Source organism: Pleurodeles waltl, chromosome 1_1 (assembly GCF_031143425.1).
Source record: "Pleurodeles waltl isolate 20211129_DDA chromosome 1_1, aPleWal1.hap1.20221129, whole genome shotgun sequence".
Lineage (NCBI taxonomy): Eukaryota > Metazoa > Chordata > Amphibia > Caudata > Salamandridae > Pleurodeles > Pleurodeles waltl.
The window spans coordinates 249,304,244-249,322,945 of NC_090436.1; positions in this window are offsets into that span (position 1 = coordinate 249,304,244).

The following is an 18,702-nucleotide window of genomic DNA, read 5'->3' on the forward strand; positions in this document are numbered from 1 at the left end:
CTAAAAAACCACATGTTCCCCTGTGGCAGAAAGTTCTGGAATCTGAGAGGAGCCACAAATTTCCTTCCACCCAGCGTTCCCCCCAGTCTCCCAATATAAATGATACCTCACTTGTGTGGGTAGGCCTAGCGCCTGCGACAGGAAACGCCCCAAAGCGCAACGTGGACACATCCAAATTTTTGGAAGAAAACAGAGGTGTTTTTTGCGAAGTGCCTACCTGTAGATTTTGGCCTCTAGCTCAGCCGGCACCTAGGGAAACCTACCAAACCTGTGCATTTCTGAAAACTAGAGACCGAGGGGAATCCACGGAGGGGTGACTTGCGGGGCTTGGACCAGGTTCTGTTACCCAGAATCCTTTGCAAACCTCAAAATTTGGCTAAAAAAACACATGTTCCTCATATTTCTGTGGCAGAAAGTTCTGGAATCTGAGAGGAGCCACAAATTTCCTTCCACCCAGCGTTCCCCCAAGTCTCCCGATAAAAATGATACCTCACTTGTGTGGGTAGGCCTAGCGCCCGCGACAGGAAACGCCCCAAAGCGCAACGTGGACACATCCAAATTTTTGGAAGAAAACAGAGGTGTTTCTTGCAAAGTGCCTACCTGTAGATTTTGGCCTCTAGCTCAGCCGGCACCTAGGGAAACCTACCAAACCTGTGCATTTCTGAAAACTAGAGACCTAGGGGAATCCAAGGAGGGGTGACTTGCGGGCCTCGGACCAGGTTCTGTTACCCAGAATCCTTTGCAAACCTTAAAATTTGGCTAAAAAAACACATGTTCCTCAAATTTCTGTGGCAGAAAGTTCGGGAATCTGAGAGGAGCCACAAATTTCCTTCCACCCAGCGTTCCCCCAAGTCTCCCGATAAAAATGATACCTCACTTGTGTGGGTAGGCCTAGCGCCCGCGACAGGAAACGCCCCAAAGCGCAACGTGGACACATCCACATTTTTGAAAGAAAACAGAGGTGTTTTTTGCGAAGTGCCTACCTGTAGATTTTGGCCTCTAGCTCAGCCGGCACCTAGGGAAACTTACGAAACCTGTGCATTTCTGAAAACTAGAGACCTAGGGGAATCCAAGGAGGGGCGACTTGCTGGGCTCGGACCAGGGTCTGTTACCCAGAATCCTTTGCAAACCTCAAAATTTTGCTAAAAAACCACATGTTCCTCACATTTCTGTGGCAGAAAGTTCTGGAATCTGAGAGGAGCCACAGATTTCCTTCCACCCAGTGTTCACCCAAGTCTCCCGATAAAAATGATACCTCACTTGTGTGGGTAGGCCTAGCGCCCGCGACAGGAAACGCCCCAAAGCGCAACGTGGACACATCCAAATTTTTGGAAGAAAACAGAGGTGTTTTTTACGAAGTGCCTACCTGTAGATTTTGGCCTCTAGCTCAGCCGGCACCTAGGGAAACCTACCAAACCTGTGCATTTCTGACAACTAGAGACCTAGGGAAATCCAAGGAGGGGTGACTTGCGGAGCTCGGACCAGGGTCTGTTACCCAGAATCCTTTGCAAACCTCAAAATTTGGCTAAAAAACCACATGTTCCTCACATTTCTGTGGCAGAAAGTTCTGGAATCTGAGAGGAGCCACAAATTTCCTTCCACCCAGCGTTCCCCTAAGTCTCCCAATAAAAATGATACCTCACTTGTGTGGGTAGGCCTAGCGCCTGCGACAGGAAACGCCCCAAAGCGCAACGTGGACACATCCAAATTTTTGGAAGAAAACAGAGGTGTTTTTTGCGAAGTGCCTACCTGTAGATTTTGGCCTCTAGCTCAGCCGGCACCTAGGGAAACCTACCAAACCTGTGCATTTCTGAAAACTAGAGACCGAGGGGAATCCAAGGAGGGGTGACTTGCGAGGCTTGGACCAGGTTCTGTTACCCAGAATCCTTTGCAAACCTCAAAATTTGGCTAAAAAAACACATGTTCCTCACATTTCTGTGGCAGAAAGTTCTGGAATCTGAGAGGAGCCACAAATTTCCTTCCACCCATCGTTCCCCCAAGTCTCCCGATAAAAATGATACCTCACTTGTGTGGGTAGGCCTAGCGCCCGCGACAGGAAACGCCCCAAAGCGCAACGTGGACACATCCAAATTTTTGGAAGAAAACAGAGGTGTTTCTTGCAAAGTGCCTACCTGTAGATTTTGGCCTCTAGCTCAGCCGGCACCTAGGGAAACCTACCAAACCTGTGCATTTCTGAAAACTAGAGACCTAGGGGAATCCAAGGAGGGGTGACTTGCGGGCCTCGGACCAGGTTCTGTTACCCAGAATCCTTTGCAAACCTCAAAATTTGGCTAAAAAACCACATGTTCCTCAAATTTCTGTGGCAGAAAGTTTGGGAATCTGAGAGTAGCCACAAATTTCCTTCCACCCAGCGTTCCCCCAAGTCTCCCGATAAAAATGATACCTCACTTGTGTGGGTAGGCCTAGCGCCCGCGACAGGAAACGCCCCAAAGCGCAACGTGGACACATCCAAATTTTTGGAAGAAAACAGAGGTGTTTTTTGCGAAGTGCCTACCTGTAGATTTTGGCATCTAGCTCAGCCGGCACCTAGGGAAACCTACCAAACCTGTGCATTTCTGAAAACTAGAGACCGAGGGGAATCCAAAGAGGTGTGACTTGCGGGGCTTGGACCAGGTTCTGTTACCCAGAATCCTTTGCAAACCTCAAAATTTGGCTAAAAAAACACATGTTCCTCATATTTCTGTGGCAGAAAGTTCTGGAATCTGAGAGGAGCCACAAATTTCCTTCCACCCAGCGTTCCCCCAAGTCTCCCGATAAGAATGATACCTCACTTGTGTGGGTAGGCCTAGAGCCCGCGACAGGAAACGCCCCAAAGCGCAACGTGGACACATCCACATTTTTGGAAGAAAACAGAGGTGTTTTTTGCGAAGTGCCTACCTGTAGATTTTGGCCTCTAGCTCAGCCGGCACCTAGGGAAACCTACCAAACCTGTGCATTTCTGAAAACTAGAGACCTAGGGGAATCCAAGGAGGGGTGACTTGCTGGGCTCGAACCAGGGTCTGTTACCCAGAATCCTTTGCAAACCTCAAAATTTTGCTAAAAAACCACATGTTCCTCACATTTCTGTGGCAGAAAGTTCTGGAATCTGAGAGGAGCCACAGATTTCCTTCCACCCAGTGTTCGCCTAAGTCTTCCGATAAAAATGATACCTCACTTGTGTGGGTAGGCCTAGCGCCCGCGACAGGAAACGCCCCAAAGCGCAACGTGGACACATCCAAATTTTTGGAAGAAAACAGAGGTGTTTTTTGCGAAGTGCCTACCTGTAGATTTTGGCCTCTAGCTCAGCCGGCACCTAGGGAAACCTACCAAACCTGTGCATTTCTGAAAACTAGAGACCTAGGGGAATCCAAGGAGGGGTGACTTGCGGAGCTCAGACCAGGGTCTGTTACCCAGAATCCTTTGCAAACCTCAAAATTTGGCTAAAAAACCACATGTTCCTCACATTTCTGTGGCAGAAAGTTCTGGAATCTGAGAGGAGCCACAAATTTCCTTCCACCCAGCGTTCCCCCCAGTCTCCCAGTAAAAATGATACCTCACTTCTGTGGGTAGGCCTAGCGCCTGCGACAGGAAACGCCCCAAAGCGCAACGTGGACACATCCACATTTTTGGAAGAAAACAGAGGTGTTGTTTGCGAAGTGCCTACCTGTAGATTTTGGCCTCTAGCTCAGCCGGCACCTAGGGAAACCTACCAAACCTGTGCATTTCTGAAAACTAGAGACCGAGGGGAATCCACGGAGGGGTGACTTGTGGGGCTTGGACCAGGTTCTGTTACCCAGAATCCTTTGCAAACCTCAAAATTTGGCTAAAAAAACACATGTTCCTCATATTTCTGTGGCAGAAAGTTCTGGAATCTGAGAGGAGCCACAAATTTCCTTCCACCCAGCGTTCCCCCAAGTCTCCCGATAAAAATGATACCTCACTTGTGTGGGTAGGCCTAGCGCCCGCGACAGGAAACGCCCCAAAGCGCAACGTGGACACATCCAAATTTTTGGAAGAAAACAGAGGTGTTTCTTGCAAAGTGCCTACCTGTAGATTTTGGCCTCTAGCTCAGCCGGCACCTAGGGAAACCTACCAAACCTGTGCATTTCTGAAAACTAGAGACCTAGGGGAATCCAAGGAGGGGTGACTTGCGGGCCTCGGACCAGGTTCTGTTACCCAGAATCCTTTGCAAACCTTAAAATTTGGCTAAAAAAACACATGTTCCTCAAATTTCTGTGGCAGAAAGTTCGGGAATCTGAGAGGAGCCACAAATTTCCTTCCACCCAGCGTTCCCCCAAGTCTCCCGATAAAAATGATACCTCACTTGTGTGGGTAGGCCTAGCGCCCGCGACAGGAAACGCCCCAAAGCGCAACGTGGACACATCCACATTTTTGGAAGAAAACAGAGGTGTTTTTTGCGAAGTGCCTACCTGTAGATTTTGGCATCTAGCTCAGCCAGCACCTAGGGAAACCTACCAAACCTGTGCATTTCTGAAAACTAGAGACCGAGGGGAATCCAAAGAGGGGTGACTTGTGGGGCTTGGACCAGGTTCTGTTACCCAGAATCCTTTGCAAACCTCAAAATTTGGCTAAAAAAACACATGTTCCTCATATTTCTGTGGCAGAAAGTTCTGGAATCTGAGAGGAGCCACAAATTTCCTTCGACCCAGCGTTCCCCCAAGTCTCCCAATTAAAATGATACCTCACTTGTGTGGGTAGGCCTAGCGCCCGCGACAGGAAACGCCCCAAAGCGCAACGTGGACACATCCAAATTTTTGGAAGAAAACAGAGGTGTTTTTTGCGAAGTGCCTACCTGTAGATTTTGGCCTCTAGCTCAGCCGGCACCTAGGGAAACCTACAAAACCTGTGCATTTCTGAAAACTAGAGACCTAGGGGAATCCAAGGAGGCGTGACTTGCTGGGCTCGGACTAGGGTCTGTTACCCAGAATCCTTTGCAAACCTCAAAATTTTGCTAAAAAACCACATGTTCCTCACATTTCTGTGGCAGAAAGTTCTGGAATCTGAGAGGAGCCACAGATTTCCTTCCACCCAGTGTTCGCCCAAGTCTCCCGATAAAAATGATACCTCACTTGTGTGGGTAGGCCTAGCGCCCGCGACAGGAAACGCCCCAAAGCGCAACGTGGACACATCCAAATTTTTGGAAGAAAACAGAGGTGTTTTTTACGAAGTGCCTACCTGTAGATTTTGGCCTCTAGCTCAGCCGGCACCTAGGGAAACCTACCAAACCTGTGCATTTCTGACAACTAGAGACCTAGGGAAATCCAAGGAGGGGTGACTTGTGGAGCTCGGACCAGGGTCTGTTACCCAGAATCCTTTGCAAACCTCAAAATTTGGCTAAAAAACCACATGTTCCCCTGTGGCAGAAAGTTCTGGAATCTGAGAGGAGCCACAAATTTCCTTCCACCCAGCGTTCCCCTAAGTCTCCCAATAAAAATGATACCTCACTTGCGTGGGTAGGCCTAGCGCCTGCGACAGGAAACGCCCCAAAGCGCAACGTGGACACATCCAAATTTTTGGAAGAAAACAGAGGTGTTTTTTGCGAAGTGCCTACCTGTAGATTTTGGCCTCTAGCTCAGCCGGCACCTAGGGAAACCTACCAAACCTGTGCATTTCTGAAAACTAGAGACCGAGGGGAATCCAAGGAGGGGTGACTTGCGAGGCTTGGACCAGGTTCTGTTACCCAGAATCCTTTGCAAACCTCAAAATTTGGCTAAAAAAACACATGTTCCTCATATTTCTGTGGCAGAAAGTTCTGGAATCTGAGAGGAGCCACAAATTTCCTTCCACCCAGCGTTCCCCCAAGTCTCCCGATAAAAATGATACCTCACTTGTGTGGGTAGGCCTAGCGCCCGCGACAGGAAACGCCCCAAAGCGCAACGTGGACACATCCAAATTTTTGGAAGAAAACAGAGGTGTTTTTTGCGAAGTGCCTACCTGTAGATTTTGGCCTCTAGCTCAGCCGGCACCTAGGGAAACCTACCAAACCTATGCATTTCTGAAAACTAGAGACCTAGGGGAATCCAAGGAGGGGTGACTTGCGGAGCTCGGACCAGGGTCTGTTACCCAGAATCCTTTGCAAACCTCAAAATTTGGCTAAAAAACCACATGTTCCTCAAATTTCTGTGGCAGAAAGTTCGGGAATCTGAGAGGAGCCACAAATTTCCTTCCACCCAGCGTTCCCCCAAGTCTCCTGATAAAAATGATACCTCACTTGTGTGGGTAGGCCTAGCGCCCGCGACAGGAAACGCCCCAAAGCGCAAAGTGGACACATCCAAATTTTTGGAAGAAAACAGAGGTGTTTTTTGCGAAGTGCCTACCTGTAGATTTTGGCATCTAGCTCAGCCGGCACCTAGGGAAACCTACCAAACCTGTGCATTTCTGAAAACTAGAGACCGAGGGAAATCCAAGGAGGGGTGACTTGCGGAGCTCGGACCAGGGTCTGTTACCCAGAATCCTTTGCAAACCTCAAAATTTGGCTAAAAAACCACATGTTCCTCAAATTTCTGTGGCAGAAAGTTCGGGAATCTGAGAGGAGCCACAAATTTCCTTCCACCCAGCGTTCCCCCAAGTCTCCTGATAAAAATGATACCTCACTTGTGTGGGTAGGCCTAGCGCCCGCGACAGGAAACGCCCCAAAGCGCAAAGTGGACACATCCAAATTTTTGGAAGAAAACAGAGGTGTTTTTTGCGAAGTGCCTACCTGTAGATTTTGGCATCTAGCTCAGCCGGCACCTAGGGAAACCTACCAAACCTGTGCATTTCTGAAAACTAGAGACCGAGGGGAATCCAAGGAGGGGTGACTTGCGAGGCTTGGACCAGGTTCTGTTACCCAGAATCCTTTGCAAACCTCAAAATTTGGCTAAAAAAACACATGTTACTCATATTTCTGTGGCAGAAAGTTCTGGAATCTGAGAGGAGCCACAAATTTCCTTCCACCCAGCGTTCCCCCAAGTCTCCCGATAAAAATGATACCTCACTTGTGTGGGTAGGCCTAGCGCCCGCGACAGGAAACGCCCCAAAGCGCAACGTGGACACATCCAAATTTTTGGAAGAAAACAGACGTGTTTCTTGCAAAGTGCCTACCTGTAGATTTTGGCCTCTAGCTCAGCCGGCACCTAGGGAAACCTACCAAACCTGTGCATTTCTGAAAACTAGAGACCTAGGGGAATCCAAGGAGGGGTGACTTGCGGGCCTCGGACCAGGTTCTGTTACCCGGAATCCTTTGCAAACCTTAAAATTTGGCTAAAAAAACACATGTTCCTCAAATTTCTGTGGCAGAAAGTTCGGGAATCTGAGAGGAGCCACAAATTTCCTTCCACCCAGCGTTCCCCCAAGTCTCCCAAGAAAAATGATACCTCACTTGTGTGGGTAGGCCTAGCGCCCGCGACAGGAAACGCCCCAAAGCGCAACGTGGACACATCCACATTTTTGGAAGAAAACAGAGGTGTTTTTTGCGAAGTGCCTACCTGTAGATTTTGGCCTCTAGCTCAGCCGGCACCTAGGGAAACTTACGAAACCTGTGCATTTCTGAAAACTAGAGACCTAGGGGAATCCAAGGAGGTGTGACTTGCTGGGCTCGGACTAGGGTCTGTTACCCAGAATCCTTTGCAAACCTCAAAATTTTGCTAAAAAACCACATGTTCCTCACATTTCTGTGGCAGAAAGTTCTGGAATCTGAGAGGAGCCACAGATTTCCTTCCACCCAGTGTTCACCCAAGTCTCCCGATAAAAATGATACCTCACTTGTGTGGGTAGGCCTAGCGCCCGCGACAGGAAACGCCCCAAAGCGCAACGTGGACACATCCAAATTTTTGGAAGAAAACAGAGGTGTTTTTTACGAAGTGCCTACCTGTAGATTTTGGCCTCTAGCTCAGCCGGCACCTAGGGAAACCTACCAAACCTGTGCATTTCTGACAACTAGAGACCTAGGGAAATCCAAGGAGGGGTGACTTGCGGAGCTCGGACCAGGGTCTGTTACCCAGAATCCTTTGCAAACCTCAAAATTTGGCTAAAAAACCACATGTTCCTCAAATTTCTGTGGCAGAAAGTTCTGGAATCTGAGAGGTGCCACAAATTTCCTTCCACCCAGCGTTCCCCTAAGTCTCCCAATAAAAATGATACCTCACTTGTGTGGGTAGGCCTAGCGCCTGCGACAGGAAACGCCCCAAAGCGCAACGTGGACACATCCAAATTTTTGGAAGAAAACAGAGGTGTTTTTTGCGAAGTGCCTACCTGTAGATTTTGGCCTCTAGCTCAGCCGGCACCTAGGGAAACCTACCAAACCTGTGCATTTCTGAAAACTAGAGACCGAGGGGAATCCAAGGAGGGGTGACTTGCGAGGCTTGGACCAGGTTCTGTTACCCAGAATCCTTTGCAAACCTCAAAATTTGGCTAAAAAAACACATGTTCCTCATATTTCTGTGGCAGAAAGTTCTGGAATCTGAGAGGAGCCACAAATTTCCTTCCACCCAGCGTCCCCCCAAGTCTCCCGATAAAAATGATACCTCACTTGTGTGGGTAGGCCTAGCGCCCGCGACAGGAAACGCCCCAAAGCGCAACGTGGACACATCCAAATTTTTGGAAGAAAACAGAGGTGTTTTTTGCGAAGTGCCTACCTGTAGATTTTGGCCTCTAGCTCAGCCGGCACCTAGGGAAACCTACCAAACCTGTGCATTTCTGAAACCTAGAGACCTAGGGGAATCCAAGGAGGGGAGACTTGCGGAGCTCGGACCAGGGTCTGTTACCCAGAATCCTTTGCAAACCTCAAAATTTGGCTAAAAAACCACATGTTCCTCACATTTCTGTGGCAGAAAGTTCTGGAATCTGAGAGGAGCCACAAATTTCCTTCCACCCAGCGTTCCCCCCAGTCTCCCAATAAAAATGATACCTCACTTGTGTGGGTAGGCCTAGCGCCTGCGACAGGAAACGCCCCAAAGCGCAACGTGGACACATCCACATTTTTGGAAGAAAACAGAGGTGTTTTTTGCGAAGTGCCTACCTGTAGATTTTGGCCTCTAGCTCAGCCGGCACCTAGGGAAACCTACCAAACCTGTGCATTTCTGAAAACTAGAGACCGAGGGGAATCCACGGAGGGGTGACTTGCGGGGCTTGGACCAGGTTCTGTTACCCAGAATCCTTTGCAAACCTCAAAATTTGGCTAAAAAAACTCATGTTCCTCATATTTCTGTGGCAGAAAGTTCTGGAATCTGAGAGGAGCCACAAATTTCCTTCCACCCAGCGTTCCCCCAAGTCTCCCGATAAAAATGATACCTCACTTGTGTGGGTAGGCCTAGCGCCCGCGACAGGAAACGCCCCAAAGCGCAACGTGGACACATCCAAATTTTTGGAAGAAAACAGAGGTGTTTCTTGCAAAGTGCCTACCTGTAGATTTTGGCCTCTAGCTCAGCCGGCACCTAGGGAAACCTACCAAACCTGTGCATTTCTGAAAACTAGAGACCTAGGGGAATCCAAGGAGGGGTGACTTGCGGGCCTCGGACCAGGTTCTGTTACCCAGAATCCTTTGCAAACCTTAAAATTTGGCTAAAAAAACACATGTTCCTCAAATTTCTGTGGCAGAAAGTTCGGGAATCTGAGAGAAGCCACAAATTTCCTTCCACCCAGCGTTCCCCCAAGTCTCCCGATAAAAATGATACCTCACTTGTGTGGGTAGGCCTAGCGCCCGCGACAGGAAACGCCCCAAAGCGCAACGTGGACACATCCACATTTTTGGAAGAAAACAGAGGTGTTTTTTGCGAAGTGCCTACCTGTAGATTTTGGCCTCTAGCTCAGCCGGCACCTAGGGAAACTTACGAAACCTGTGCATTTCTGAAAACTAGAGACCTAGGGGAATCCAAGGAGGGGTGACTTGCTGGGCTCGGACCAGGGTCTGTTACCCAGAATCCTTTGCAAACCTCAAAATTTTGCTAAAAAACCACATGTTCCTCACATTTCTGTGGCAGAAAGTTCTGGAATCTGAGAGGAGCCACAGATTTCCTTCCACCCAGTGTTCACCCAAGTCTCCCGATAAAAATGATACCTCACTTGTGTGGGTAGGCCTAGCGCCCGCGACAGGAAACGCCCCAAAGCGCAACGTGGACACATCCAAATTTTTGGAAGAAAACAGAGGTGTTTTTTACGAAGTGCCTACCTGTAGATTTTGGCCTCTAGCTCAGCCGGCACCTAGGGAAACCTACCAAACCTGTGCATTTCTGACAACTAGAGACCTAGGGAAATCCAAGGAGGGGTGACTTGCGGAGCTCGGACCAGGGTCTGTTACCCAGAATCCTTTGCAAACCTCAAAATTTGGCTAAAAAACCACATGTTCCTCACATTTCTGTGGCAGAAAGTTCTGGAATCTGAGAGGAGCCACAAATTTCCTTCCACCCAGCGTTCCCCTAAGTCTCCCAATAAAAATGATACCTCACTTGTGTGGGTAGGCCTAGCGCCTGCGACAGGAAACGCCCCAAAGCGCAACGTGGACACATCCAAATTTTTGGAAGAAAACAGAGGTGTTTTTTGCGAAGTGCCTACCTGTAGATTTTGGCCTCTAGCTCAGCCGGCACCTAGGGAAACCTACCAAACCTGTGCATTTCTGAAAACTAGAGACCGAGGGGAATCCAAGGAGGGGTGACTTGCGAGGCTTGGACCAGGTTCTGTTACCCAGAATCCTTTGCAAACCTCAAAATTTGGCTAAAAAAACACATGTTCCTCATATTTCTGTGGCAGAAAGTTCTGGAATCTGAGAGGAGCCACAAATTTCCTTCCACCCAGCGTCCCCCCAAGTCTCCCGATAAAAATGATACCTCACTTGTGTGGGTAGGCCTAGCGCCCGCGACAGGAAACGCCCCAAAGCGCAACGTGGACACATCCAAATTTTTGGAAGAAAACAGAGGTGTTTTTTGCGAAGTGCCTACCTGTAGATTTTGGCCTCTAGCTCAGCCGGCACCTAGGGAAACCTACCAAACCTGTGCATTTCTGAAAACTAGAGACCTAGGGGAATCCAAAGAGGGGTGACTTGCGGGGCTTGGACCAGGTTCTGTTACCCAGAATCCTTTGCAAACCTCAAAATTTGGCTAAAAAAACACATGTTCCTCATATTTCTGTGGCAGAAAGTTCTGGAATCTGAGAGGAGCCACAAATTTCCTTCGACCCAGCGTTCCCCCAAGTCTCCCGATAAAAATGATACCTCACTTGTGTGGGTAGGCCTAGCGCCCGCGACAGGAAACGCCCCAAAGCGCAACGTGGACACATCCAAATTTTTGGAAGAAAACAGAGGTGTTTTTTGCGAAGTGCCTACCTGTAGATTTTGGCCTCTAGCTCAGCCGGCACCTAGGGAAACCTACGAAACCTGTGCATTTCTGAAAACTAGAGACCTAGGGGAATCCAAGGAGGGGTGACTTGCTGGGCTCGGACCAGGGTCTGTTACCCAGAATCCTTTGCAAACCTCAAAATTTTGCTAAAAAACCACATGTTCCTCACATTTCTGTGGCAGAAAGTTCTGGAATCTGAGAGGAGCCACAGATTTCCTTCCACCCAGTGTTCGCCCAAGTCTCCCGATAAAAATGATACCTCACTTGTGTGGGTAGGCCTAGCGCCCGCGACAGGAAACGCCCCAAAGCGCAACGTGGACACATCCAAATTTTTGGAAGAAAACAGAGGTGTTTTTTGCGAAGTGCCTACCTGTAGATTTTGGCCTCTAGCTCAGCCGGCACCTAGGGAAACCTACCAAACCTGTGCATTTCTGAAAACTAGAGACCTAGGGGAATCCAAGGAGGGGTGACTTGCGGAGCTCGTACCAGGGTCTGTTACCCAGAATCCTTTGCAAACCTCAAAATTTGGCTAAAAAACCACATGTTCCTCAAATTTCTGTGGCAGAAAGTTCGGGAATCTGAGAGGAGCCACAAATTTCCTTCCACCCAGCGTTCCCCCAAGTCTCCCGATAAAAATGATACCTCACTTGTGTGGGTAGGCCTAGCGCCCGCGACAGGAAACGCCCCAAAGCGCAACGTGGACACATCCAAATTTTTGGAAGAAAACAGAGGTGTTTTTTGCGAAGTGCCTACCTGTAGATTTTGGCATCTAGCTCAGCCGGCACCTAGGGAAACCTACCAAACCTGTGCATTTCTGAAAACTAGAGACCGAGGGGAATCCAAAGAGGGGTGACTTGCGGGGCTTGGACCAGGTTCTGTTACCCAGAATCCTTTGCAAACCTCAAAATTTGGCTAAAAAAACACATGTTCCTCATATTTCTGTGGCAGAAAGTTCTGGAATCTGAGAGGAGCCACAAATTTCCTTCGACCCAGCGTTCCCCCAAGTCTCCCGATAAAAATGATACCTCACTTGTGTGGGTAGGCCTAGCGCCCGCGACAGGAAACGCCCCAAAGCGCAACGTGGACACATCCAAATTTTTGGAAGAAAACAGAGGTGTTTTTTTGCGAAGTGCCTACCTGTAGATTTTGGCCTCTAGCTCAGCCGGCACCTAGGGAAACCTACCAAACCTGTGCATTTCTGAAAACTAGAGACCTAGGGGAATCCAAGGAGGGGTGACTTGCGGAGCTCGTACCAGGGTCTGTTACCCAGAATCCTTTGCAAACCTCAAAATTTGGCTAAAAAACCACATGTTCCTCACATTTCTGTGGCAGAAAGTTCTGGAATCTGAGAGGAGCCACAAATTTCCATCCACCCAGCGTTCCCCCAAGTCTCCCGATAAAAATGATACTTCACTTGTGTGGGTAGGCCTAGCGCCTGCGACAGGAAACGACCCAAAGCGCAACGTGGACACATCCAAATTTTTGGAAGAAAACAGAGGTGTTTTTTGCGAAGTGCCTACCTGTAGATTTTGGCCTCTAGCTCAGCCGGCACCTAGGGAAACCTACCAAACCTGTGCATTCCTGAAAACTAGAGACCGAGGGGAATCCAAGGAGGGGTGACTTGCGGGGCTTGGACCAGGTTCTGTTACCCAGAATCCTTTGCAAACCTCAAAATTTGGCAAAAAAAACATATGTTCCTCATATTTCTGTGGCAGAAAGTTCTGGAATCAGAGAGGAGCCACAAATTTCCTTCCACCCAGCGTTCCCCCAAGTCTCCCGATAAAAATGATACCTCACTTCTGTGGGTAGGCCTAGCGCCCGCGACAGGAAACGCCCCAAAGCGCAACGTGGACACATCCAAATTTTTGGAAGAAAACAGAGGTGTTTTTTGCGAAGTGCCTACCTGTAGATTTTGGCCTCTAGCTCAGCTGGCACCTAGGGAAACCTACCAAACCTGTGCATTTCTGAAAACTAGAGACCTAGGGGAATCCAAGGAGGGGTGACTTGCGGAGCTCGGACCAGGGTCTGTTACCCAGAATCCTTTGCAAACCTCAAAATTTGGCTAAAAAACCACATGTTCCTCAAATTTCTGTGGCAGAAAGTTCGGGAATCTGAGAGGAGCCACAAATTTCCTTCCACCCAGCGTTCCCCCAAGTCTCCTGATAAAAATGATACCTCACTTGTGTGGGTAGGCCTAGCGCCCGCGACAGGAAACGCCCCAAAGCGCAACGTGGACACATCCAAATTTTTGGAAGAAAACAGAGGTGTTTTTTGCGAAGTGCCTACCTGTAGATTTTGGCATCTAGCTCAGCCGGCACCTAGGGACACCTACCAAACCTGTGCATTTCTGAAAACTAGAGACCGAGGGGAATCCAAAGAGGGGTGACTTGCGGGGCTTGGACCAGGTTCTGTTACCCAGAATCCTTTGCAAACCTCAAAATTTGGCTAAAAAAACACATGTTCCTCATATTTCTGTGGCAGAAAGTTCTGGAATCTGAGAGGAGCCACAAATTTCCTTCCACCCAGCGTTCCCCCAAGTCTCCCGATAAAAATGATACCTCACTTGTGTGGGTAGGCCTAGCGCCCGCGACAGGAAACGCCCCAAAGCGCAACGTGGACACATCCAAATTTTTCGAAGAAAACAGAGGTGTTTTTTGCGAAGTGCCTACCTGTAGATTTTGGCCTCTAGCTCAGCCGGCACCTAGGGAAACCTACCAAACCTGTGCATTTCTGAAACCTAGAGACCTAGGGGAATCCAAGGAGGGGAGACTTGCGGAGCTCGGACCAGGGTCTGTTACCCAGAATCCTTTGCAAACCTTAAAATTTGGCTAAAAAAACACATGTTCCTCAAATTTCTGTGGCAGAAAGTTCAGGAATCTGAGAGGAGCCACAAATTTCCTTCCACCCAGCGTTCCCCCAAGTCTCCCGATAAAAATGATACCTCACTTGTGTGGGTAGGCCTAGCGCCCGCGACAGGAAACGCCCCAAAGCGCAACGTGGACACATCCACATTTTTGGAAGAAAACAGAGGTGTTTTTTGCGAAGTGCCTACCTGTAGATTTTGGCCTCTAGCTCAGCCGGCACCTAGGGAAACTTACGAAACCTGTGCATTTCTGAAAACTAGAGACCTAGGGGAATCCAAGGAGGGGTGACTTGCTGGGCTCGGACCAGGGTCTGTTACCCAGAATCCTTTGCAAACCTCAAAATTTTGCTAAAAAACCACATGTTCCTCACATTTCTGTGGCAGAAAGTTCTGGAATCTGAGAGGAGCCACAGATTTCCTTCCACCCAGTGTTCACCCAAGTCTCCCGATAAAAATGATACCTCACTTGTGTGGGTAGGCCTAGCGCCCGCGACAGGAAACGCCCCAAAGCGCAACGTGGACACATCCAAATTTTTGGAAGAAAACAGAGGTGTTTTTTACGAAGTGCCTACCTGTAGATTTTGGCCTCTAGCTCAGCCGGCACCTAGGGAAACCTACCAAACCTGTGCATTTCTGACAACTAGAGACCTAGGGAAATCCAAGGAGGGGTGACTTGCAGAGCTCGGACCAGGGTCTGTTACCCAGAATCCTTTGCAAACCTCAAAATTTGGCTAAAAAACCACATGTTCCTCACATTTCTGTGGCAGAAAGTTCTGGAATCTGAGAGGAGCCACAAATTTCCTTCCACCCAGCGTTCCCCTAAGTCTCCCAATAAAAATGATACCTCACTTGTGTGGGTAGGCCTAGCGCCTGCGACAGGAAACGCCCCAAAGCGCAACGTGGACACATCCAAATTTTTGGAAGAAAACAGAGGTGTTTTTTGCGAAGTGCCTACCTGTAGATTTTGGCCTCTAGCTCAGCCGGCACCTAGGGAAACCTACCAAACCTGTGCATTTCTGAAAACTAGAGACCGAGGGGAATCCAAGGAGGGGTGACTTGCGAGGCTTGGACCAGGTTCTGTTACCCAGAATCCTTTGCAAACCTCAAAATTTGGCTAAAAAAACACATGTTCCTCATATTTCTGTGGCAGAAAGTTCTGGAATCTGAGAGGAGCCACAAATTTCCTTCCACCCAGCGTCCCCCCATGTCTCCCGATAAAAATGATACCTCACTTGTGTGGGTAGGCCTAGCGCCCGCGACAGGAAACGCCCCAAAGCGCAACGTGGACACATCCAAATTTTTGGAAGAAAACAGAGGTGTTTTTTGCGAAGTGCCTACCTGTAGATTTTGGCCTCTAGCTCAGCCGGCACCTAGGGAAACCTACCAAACCTGTGCATTTCTGAAAACTAGAGACCTAGGGGAATCCAAGGAGGGTTGACTTGCAGAGCTCGGACCAGGGTCTGTTACCCAGAATCCTTTGCAAACCTCAAAATTTGGCTAAAAAACCACATGTTCCTCAAATTTCTGTGGCAGAAAGTTCGGGAATCTGAGAGGAGCCACAAATTTCCTTCCACCCAGCGTTCCCCCAAGTCTCCCGATAAAAATGATACCTCACTTGTGTGGGTAGGCCTAGCGCCCGCGACAGGAAACGCCTCAAAGCGCAACGTGGACACATCCAAATTTTTGGAAGAAAACAGAGGTGTTTTTTGCGAAGTGCCTACCTGTAGATTTTGGCATCTAGCTCAGCCGGCACCTAGGGAAACCTACCAAACCTGTGCATTTCTGAAAACTAGAGACCGAGGGGAATCCAAAGAGGGGTGACTTGTGGGGCTTGGACCAGGTTCTGTTACCCAGAATCCTTTGCAAACCTCAAAATTTGGCTAAAAAAACACATGTTCCTCATATTTCTGTGGCAGAAAGTTCTGGAATCTGAGAGGAGCCACAAATTTCCTTCGACCCAGCGTTCCCCCAAGTCTCCCGATAAAAATGATACCTCACTTGTGTGGGTAGGCCTAGCGCCCGCGACAGGAAACGCCCCAAAGCGCAACGTGGACACATCCAAATTTTTGGAAGAAAACAGAGGTGTTTTTTGCGAAGTGCCTACCTGTAGATTTTGGCCTCTAGCTCAGCCGGCACCTAGGGAAACCTACGAAATCTGTGCATTTCTGAAAACTAGAGACCTAGGGGAATCCAAGGAGGGGTGACTTGCTGGGCTCGGACCAGGGTCTGTTACCCAGAATCCTTTGCAAACCTCAAAATTTTGCTAAAAAACCACATGTTCCTCACATTTCTGTGGCAGAAAGTTCTGGAATCTGAGAGGAGCCACAGATTTCCTTCCACCCAGTGTTCGCCCAAGTCTCCCGATAAAAATGATACCTCACTTGTGTGGGTAGGCCTAGCGCCCGCGACAGGAAACGCCCCAAAGCGCAACGTGGACACATCCAAATTTTTGGAAGAAAACAGAGGTGTTTTTTGCGAAGTGCCTACCTGTAGATTTTGGCCTCTAGCTCAGCCGGCACCTAGGGAAACCTACCAAACCTGTGCATTTCTGAAAACTAGAGACCTAGGGGAATCCAAGGATGGGTGACTTGCGGAGCTCGTACCAGGGTCTGTTAACCAGAATCCTTTGCAAACCTCAAAATTTGGCTAAAAAACCACATGTTCCTCAAATTTCTGTGGCAGAAAGTTCGGGAATCTGAGAGGAGCCACAAATTTCCTTCCACCCAGCGTTCCCCCAAGTCTCCCGATAAAAATGATACCTCACTTGTGTGGGTAGGCCTAGCGCCCGCGCCAGGAAATGCCCCAAAGCGCAACGTGGACACATCCAAATTTTTGGAAGAAAACAGAGGTGTTTTTTGCGAAGTGCCTACCTGTAGATTTTGGCATCTAGCTCAGCCGGCACCTAGGGAAACCTACCAAACCTGTGCATTTCTGAAAACTAGAGACCGAGGGGAATCCAAAGAGGGGTGACTTGTGGGGCTTGGACCAGGTTCTGTTACCCAGAATCCTTTGCAAACCTCAAAATTTGGCTAAAAAAACACATGTTCCTCATATTTCTGTGGCAGAAAGTTCTGGAATCTGAGAGGAGCCACAAATTTCCTTCGACCCAGCGTTCCCCCAAGTCTCCCGATAAAAATGATACCTCACTTGTGTGGGTAGGCCTAGCGCCCGCGACAGGAAACGCCCCAAAGCGCAACGTGGACACATCCAAATTTTTGGAAGAAAACAGAGGTGTTTTTTGCGAAGTGCCTACCTGTAGATTTTGGCCTCTAGCTCAGCCGGCACCTAGGGAAACCTACGAAACCTGTGCATTTCTGAAAACTAGAGACCTAGGGGAATCCAAGGAGGGGTGACTTGCTGGGCTCGGACCAGGGTCTGTTACCCAGAATCCTTTGCAAACCTCAAAATTTTGCTAAAAAACCACATGTTCCTCACATTTCTGTGGCAGAAAGTTCTGGAATCTGAGAGGAGCCACAGATTTCCTTCCACCCAGTGTTCGCCCAAGTCTCCCGATAAAAATGATACCTCACTTGTGTGGGTAGGCCTAGCGCCCGCGACAGGAAATGCCCCAAAGCGCAACGTGGACACATCCAAATTTTTGGAAGAAAACAGAGGTGTTTTTTGCGAAGTGCCTACCTGTAGATTTTGGCCTCTAGCTCAGCCGGCACCTAGGGAAACCTACCAAACCTGTGCATTTCTGAAAACTAGAGACCTAGGGGAATCCAAGGATGGGTGACTTGCGGAGCTCGTACCAGGGTCTGTTAACCAGAATCCTTTGCAAACCTCAAAATTTGGCTAAAAAACCACATGTTCCTCAAATTTCTGTGGCAGAAAGTTCGGGAATCTGAGAGGAGCCACAAATTTCCTTCCACCCAGCGTTCCCCCAAGTCTCCCGATAAAAATGATACCTCACTTGTGTGGGTAGGCCTAGCGCCCGCGACAGGAAATGCCCCAAAGCGCAACGTGGACACATCCAAATTTTTGGAAGAAAACAGAGGTGTTTTTTGCGAAGTGCCTACCTGTAGATTTTGGCATCTAGCTCAGCCGGCACCTAGGGAAACCTACCAAACCTGTGCATTTCTGAAAACTAGAGACCGAGGGGAATCCAAAGAGGGGTGACTTGTGGGGCTTGGACCAGGTTCTGTTACCCAGAATCCTTTGCAAACCTCAAAATTTGGCTAAAAAAACACATGTTCCTCATATTTCTGTGGCAGAAAGTTCTGGAATCTGAGAGGAGCCACAAATTTCCTTCGACCCAGCGTTCCCCCAAGTCTCCCGATAAAAATGATACCTCACTTGTGTGGGTAGGCCTAGCGCCCGCGACAGGAAACGCCCCAAAGCGCAACGTGGACACATCCAAATTTTTGGAAGAAAACAGAGGTGTTTTTTGCGAAGTGCCTACCTGTAGATTTTGGCCTCTAGCTCAGCCGGCACCTAGGGAAACCTACGAAACCTGTGCATTTCTGAAAACTAGAGACCTAGGGGAATCCAAGGAGGGGTGACTTGCTG